Here is a 7557-nt window from a genome sequence, read left to right as displayed (position 1 = left end):
GCTAGTGAGAGATTACAGGAGGCCAATTCAAGGAGAGAACACACTCTCACAAACAAGGTGTCACTTAAAAGCTACGTACTACTACTACTACTACTGCTAATAATCTTAATCATAACTGCAGACTATCTTGCAATGGGTGTCACGAGGTGTGGCGGAGGAATCAAATGCAGACGTAACCAGATGCAAAGTGAAACAGGTTCTAATGAGCCAAGAACACGACAGGAATCTTACAGGGACACAGCAGGGAATCCAAGGACGAGAAGAGAGACAAGGGGGGAAATCCGGCAGGACGAGGCAGGGCAGGCAGACTGGAAAACCGGGAGCAGGACGAGCAAAACAGGCAGGTTGACATGACAATGATCTGGCAATGTGTGTCTGAGAGGCAGGAGTCTATATAGTGGCTTGATCAGAGGCAGGTGAGTGAACAGGTGAGGGGAGTTGTGCTGATGAGGGAGTGCTTGATTAGTGATCAGAGGCAGGTGAAAGAAGTTAGGCTGATGATGAGGGAGTGGCTGACAGGTAGAGTGAGTAGGGTGTGGAGCTACACACAGACACAAAACACAGAAGGCAAAGCCTAATCGTGACAGTACCCCCCCTCAGGGGAGGGATTCCAGACGTCCAAGGTGAAGCAAGACAAAAAAGGGTGGGCGGAGGGGGTCCGGAGGAGGGACGTCTGGATCCAACCAGCCACAGGGCTCCGGGGGATGGGCATGAGGGCTCCGGGCACAGGAGCTCGGGGGGACGGTCGGACTTGCTCCGGACACCAAGAGTCATCAGGGGAACCGGACTGGGGACACAGAGGCTCGGGGGAACTGAACTCTAGAGACTGGGGGTCAGGGGGACAGAAGTCCCGAGACTGGGGATCAGGGGGACGGAAGTCCCGAGACTGGGGATCAGGAGGACAGAAGTCCAGAGACTGGGGATCAGAGGGACTGAACTCTAGAGACTGGGGGTCAGGGGGATGGAAGTCCCGAGACTGGGGATCAGGAGAACAGAAGTCCCGAGACTTGGGATCAGGGGCACGGAAGTCCCAAGACTGGGGATCAGGGGGACTGAACTCTAGAGACTGGGGGTCAGGGGGACTGAACTCTAGAGACTGGGGGTCAGGGGGACGAAATTCCCGAGACTGGGGGTCAGGGGGACGAAATTCCCGAGACTGGGGGTCAGGGGGACGAAAGTCCCGAGACTGGGGGTCAGGGGACGGAAGTCCCGAGACTGGGGGTCAGGAGGGGAACAGGACTCAGACTCTCGGAGAGGAAGCTCCGGGGTACATAACGTGGATGGTGGCCCAGTGGGATCAGGAACTGGGGCTGGGGGAACAGGACGTGGATGGTGGCCCAGCGGGGTCAGGAACTGGAGGTCGGAGGCGGCACCGGCAGGATCCGGGGGTAGCAGCGGCTCGGAGGCTGATCGCTGCGGCCCAGTGGGAACGGGGAATCGCTGTGGCTCAGCGGGAATGAGAAACTGAACCTTCTTCTTCCCCTGTCTCCTAGGGTTGAAAAGGCTCAACTCACGGCCTTCTGGACACTCCGAGGCCCTCCAAAGGCCTGGTGGGTTCCTGCAAACTGGTCATAGCATTCTGGGGAAAAGCACACCAAACGGTGGTCTGCTGAGTCCATTTTGGGGAATGGCAATTGCGGGAACGTAGTGGGACACAACTTAAGCTGCAAAAATTACATTATAAGTGTGCATACAGGGGGCGGCTTTGGCTTCAGGGGGTAGAGCTGGTTATCATTTAATCACAAGGTGGGCAGTTTGACCTCAGCTCTTCTTGTCTGCAAGACGAAGTCAGACACTGATCCCCAAGATTCTCCCTGCTTCACATCTGCTAACTGCTCCCAAATGAGTAGGATGGCTTAAATGCAGACGCTGTATATATGAGATGACTGAAATACAGTTTAGGTTCAGCGGCTTCGATAAAATACACTATCGCAGCTTGACTATGTGGAGTGCTTCAGCACCTCAGAGCGCACGGCCCAGTCCAGCCTGACATTGTCACTGTATAAAGAACGTTTGAGAACACTATTTGACCGTGTGCTGGCGTACTTGTGCTCCCAGGACCCATAGGGGTAGCAAGAGTTTGTTATAGTTGGCAATGAACAAATAAAACTCAGCCAACTCCCACTTCCAAAGAAAACATGTTCTCACTCCCAACTCATCAAATACCAACTCTTGGATGCACTGAGGGATCCTTTAGCATCTGTATGAGACGCACAATGTAAACCCATGAGCATCATTATTAGATGGTCAGAGCAACTGACCAACGCACACTGAGCGTCCCCCAAAATTATATTTATTATACTATATTGATCCTGGTATGGGGGACATTTGTCTCTACATTTGCAGTTTTGACCCATCCCTGAATATAGGGAGCAGTGGGCTGCCTATTACAGATGTCACATTTTGATAATTTTACTTCCTAGACAGTTGACCAGATCAGTCTCAAATTTGGTAAGGAAAGCCTTAAGACATTGAAGATAATTCATCATGAATATTGTGAGTTTTCGTTGAACGCTGTTGCTGTGACAACGCATCATTCACCATGAAAAAGAAGCTGATGGTTCAGTGGCTTGGGATGCTCAAAAACTCAGGGATCTTTGTACATGTGTCGTAAATGATGAGAAAACATTTTTTATGGGTTTTTGGCTTGGTTGTTGTAAATTGTCTCCATAGCTTCCCTTACAATATTTCAAAAGAGCAGCCCTAGTGCTTTGTTTCAGGTACATGTATGAAACTTTGTAGGCACATGTATCCCCTAGAAAAAAAAAGTCTCTTGGGACTATGCTCTAAACCATACCGCAAGTCTGCCATTTTGATTTATGTGTCATTTTTCCATAGATTTTGGTCTATTTCTAGTCACTATACTTTAACGAACCACTTTAAAGATCACTTTAATCCACTTTAAATTTGGTCAGTACAATGTCAAGACCATTGTGATTAAAAGTTATCAAAAGCTTTACGTTTGACGGAATGGCTTAGCCGTAGCGGGCGGCTACTTTACGTGATTCCCCATGAAAAAAGCTGATGTAACTCAGCTGGACTTGTTCCAAACGGTCCCAAACTTCCCATGCTTGATAACACTCAAGGCCTGAGGATGTCTACAAACTAATTTTCCCTAATACTCTCAGCGCCACTTGCTGGCCAAAGGAAATCTGCGTTTTCTGACAAACAGCATCAGATTTACATGACTTTTACACAATTTGGTTTACACTTGATATAGAGCAACATAATGCATGTTTGCCCGTGTTCTGTAGCGCCGCACAGCAGATACAGGAAGCTGTGGACTATCTGCAAAGCATCATTTCCAGCATCAGGCGGTCCACACAGGAAAAAAACGTCGGACTCACGAGCGCATTGTCCGACGGTCGCAGACGCCCTCAGCTGCACGAGCTGGAGTCCCACCGGCACCCCCGGCGTGCGGGAGGATGCGAGGGCCCGTTCATCGCTGCTCAGCTTTAATTATTATTATTATTATTATTAATACTCTTTTTCTCTCAAATGAAACGCCTTTTGGGGGGCTTTATCATGTCCCCAACTTCTCCATATTTGGCGAGCATTTCTAGTCGCTATACTTTCACGAACTCCTCCTAGGGACTTTGTCAGATCCACTTCAAATTTGGTCAGTATAATCTAAAGACCTTTGCAATTAAAAGTTACTCAAAGCTTTACGTTTGATGGAATGTCGTAGCCGTGGCGTGGCGGCCATTTTACGTGAGTCGCCGATAAACAACAAGCTGATATAACTCCACTGGACTTGCTCAAATCTGTCCCAAACTTGCCATACTTGATAACAGTCATGGCCTGAGGATGTCAACATATTCATAGCGCCACCTACTGGCAACAGGAAGACAGTGTTATGTGACAAACGGCATCCGATTTACATGATGTGGTCTGCACTTGATGTAGAGCGACATAATGCATGTTTGCGGGTGTTAGCTAGCGCCACATAGTGAATACAGGAAATGGTGGAATATTTGCACTACATAATTTCCAGCATCACACAATCCACGCGGGAAAAATACGTGAAAATCTGGGACGCCTTGTCCGATGGTCAAAGACATTCGTGCCCGCGTCTGCCGGTGTCCCGCCAGTACCCCCGAGATGACAGGAAGGTGCCAGGGCCTGTGCATCGTACTTTAATTTATGTTTGTAATTCCGCTCCTGTTAAGCACTTTGTGACTGTCTGTGAAAAGCACTTTATAAATAAAATCGTACTTACTTACTTGTCCAAGGACACATGGAAATGGACTGCAGGAGTTGGGATCAAATGACGACCCGCTTTACCTCTGAGCCACAGTCGCCACTATGAACCGGCAAACTCAGAGAAGCATTTAGCTGTTAAAGAGATAAGTTTTTCCTATGGAGTTGGTGAAGACTAAAACAGAGCTAAAAGGAGAGTAAATATTGGACTTCACCATGTGAACATAAAAAAATGTAAGATAATGTTGTTCTGTGTCAGTTGGATGTGTAAACAGCTAAATGTTCACCATAGCACCTAAGAAGGTGACATCGATGTCACCTTCTGCTGCCCCCAAAACAGCAGCCAAACAAAAATATCACCTATTGTAGCTGGGTGGTATGACCAAAAATGCATATCACGGTATTTTGTAAGACTCTGGCGGTTTCACGGTATTTTTTTCCCGCGTTAAAGCATTAATTAATTAACGTCGAAAAGAACCGGCCAGCGAGCGGTAAACATCTGTTTGTGTGGCGTGTCTTCCGTTCCGTCACTTCCTGTTTCCTTCATCTACATTCCCCTGGGTCCTAAGCCCCTCCAAGTACAGCTTCTTATCACCCTCTATGTACCAACGTACATTTACGTATAACAAATACCACACATATTAAACGGTAATCAGCGTTGCATAATGTGTCTGACCAAAATACCTTTTGTTGTTCAGTCTTTGTTCATCCTGCATCACTCTGTAGAGCCTCTCCCAGCTGTTAGCAGACTGTTGTTAGCGAGCTTTACCCAGCATGCAGTTCGGCGGTGAAATTTTATAAATGTACAATTATTAGTGTTACAAATTGTTTGTGTCACAAACTGTTTTGTCGTGGTGTTTTGCCCTGTTAAAGAGCATTAGTTGTGGGTTATTAATTGTTGTTATAAACTTATAACCATGACTAGGGTTCCCTCTCAATACACTTGAGAGAACTCGCAGCGCTCTCAGCGGTGAACAATATATTTTGCTGCCTGTTGAAGAGTGACAGAATTTGTTTCGGCTGTGCACCGGTATGATGGTATATGAAAAATTCATATCATACGGGAAATTAAAACCGGTTGAACTGGTATACCGCCCAGCCCTAACCTATTGCTAGTTTAACAAACCAAGAAAACTGCATTGTTAGTCCGACAAGCAGATGTGTGACTTTTCAGCACAGCCTTTGATCAACGTCTCAAAGAAATAACATGAGAAAGATGTTGCCACCAATATTATTTCCCACTTAAGTAACAATGTTTCATTTGTGTCAGATATATGAATACAAAATTCAGAGATTTTATGGACAATGTTAAATGCAGTAACTGCTGCTCCTTGGCCACACTGTTACTCTGATGTCTCTTATCATTAATATCCTAATGACACTCAGCTAGATCTCTTTGATCTTTTTTTCAATCTGTAAAGCACTTTTAAAAACCTCTGCTTTGACAAGTGCTACATAATAATGGTTGCTTGCTTCTTGCGTGCCAACTTAAGTGCATATTTTACATACTGGCACGCACTTGCTGCTGGACTCTCAGGATAATAGTTGGCATGGTATAAGACTTCTGAAATAACTTTTTTGCAAATCCAGTCATCAAGGAAACTCCCACCATTGGTTAGCATCCCCCTGGTGCTCCAGGCGGCTGTAGTCTAGTATTATCTTAGGCTTTGGAAGTTAGTAGAAAGGCATGAAGGTACATAGGATCAGTTTGTTTGATGATTCATTGTCTAAATCCAGATCATCCGAGTGTGCATTCTAAGTAACTGACGTAACTGATAACTTACGTAATACCTCTATAGCAGAAAATCCTTTATTTTTGGATATTCTCTCACCAAAAATTGCCATACAGAAAATTAAACCTATTGCATCCAAACATCATGCTTCGAGAGTGAACAGGATTAGATAGTATGGTGTTGAATAAATATTAAAACATGTTTAATGACATTTAAAAAAAGATGAGAGGCACCCAGAAGAAAGTGGGCCACTGTGGATTGTTAGTTCTTGTAGTCACTGTCTTTGCCTGTTTGCCAACTACATTTTCATCCAAAGCTTGTAAAATTCTCTTTCTCACACACACACACACACACACACACACACACACACACACACACACTCACACACAGGTTTGATTTACATTTCAAAGGCTGTTGTGTTGGCAAACCACCTGACTACATGCTGAACAGCTGGGGACAGTGAAACAAAGACAGAAAGAGCAAAGACTTTAAACACGCAAGCCAGAATTTGCGAAAATTGCAGTCTGATTGAGGTGTCCAGCTGCGGTATGAAATATTGGCTCGATAGCGCCCCCTATTGAGTAGCCCCAACATCGGGTTTCACCTAGCTGTATGAAATTTGGTAGGTATGTGGAACATGATGAGACGCACAAAAAATCCTCTTGGAGTTTTTCATTAAACCAAACAGGAAGTCAGCCATTTTGACTTTTATGACGTTTTTTGACCATTTCAATGCGTCATACTTTAACAAACTCCTCCCAGAGATTTGACCCGATCGACTTCAGATTCGGTCAGTATGCTCTTGAGACCTTGGCAGTGAAAAGTTATCGAACTATGTGTCCGTGGCGCGGCGTCAAAAAAACACCATTCGCCGCGAAACAGGAAGTTGTTGTAACTCGGGCATACATTGTCTAATCTGCTCCAAATCTCTCATATGTCATAACATCCTGACCCGGAACACATCTATGAGACAATTTAGAATCATAGTAATAGCGCCACCTAGTGGCAACTGGAAGTTGTACGTTTTGTACTTTGACATCCTGCGCCTCACAGATTAATCAAATCCCTCTAAAATGTCAGAAAAGCCTTAAGACCTTGATAATGCTTCATTGTGAAAATCGTAAGAAGTTGTGGCGGCGACGTGGCGGTTAGGCGAATTTCGATCCTTCGCCATGAACGAATAAACTGATGTAACTCGACGCCACATCATCAGATCTTTACCAGATTTCACATGTTTGATGAGACTCCAGTCCTGAAGACATCTGCAGGACAATTTTGAATCATAGTCATAGCACCACCTACTGGTAACAGTCAGTTAAAGTCTTTATACTTTGGCTTGTTTCTCTTAGTAGGTAAATCAGATCAACATCAAATTAGTTCCACACAAATATAAGAAGTTCATAATGCCAATTCATGAAGCTTTTGATGTTTCGTCAAACACCGTTGCCGTGGCGACGCAGTCTTCGCCGTGAAAAACGAAGGTAATTTTGAGAGGCTAAAAATCCTCGAAACATAAGCAAACTTGGCAAGCAGATTACAAGCCCGAAATGTAGTTATAGAATATGATTTTATTGGTTCAGAGTGGCAAATCGGCTCAATAGCGCCCCCTACAAAATTTCAACGA

The sequence above is a fragment of the Anarrhichthys ocellatus genome, unplaced genomic scaffold, assembly GCF_004355925.1.
Source record: "Anarrhichthys ocellatus isolate YVR2014 unplaced genomic scaffold, GSC_Weel_1.0 scaffold119, whole genome shotgun sequence".
In the NCBI taxonomy this organism is placed as follows: Eukaryota; Metazoa; Chordata; class Actinopteri; order Perciformes; family Anarhichadidae; genus Anarrhichthys; species Anarrhichthys ocellatus.
The sequence above is the reverse complement of the archived record's forward strand: the minus strand, read 5'-3'. Positions refer to the sequence as shown.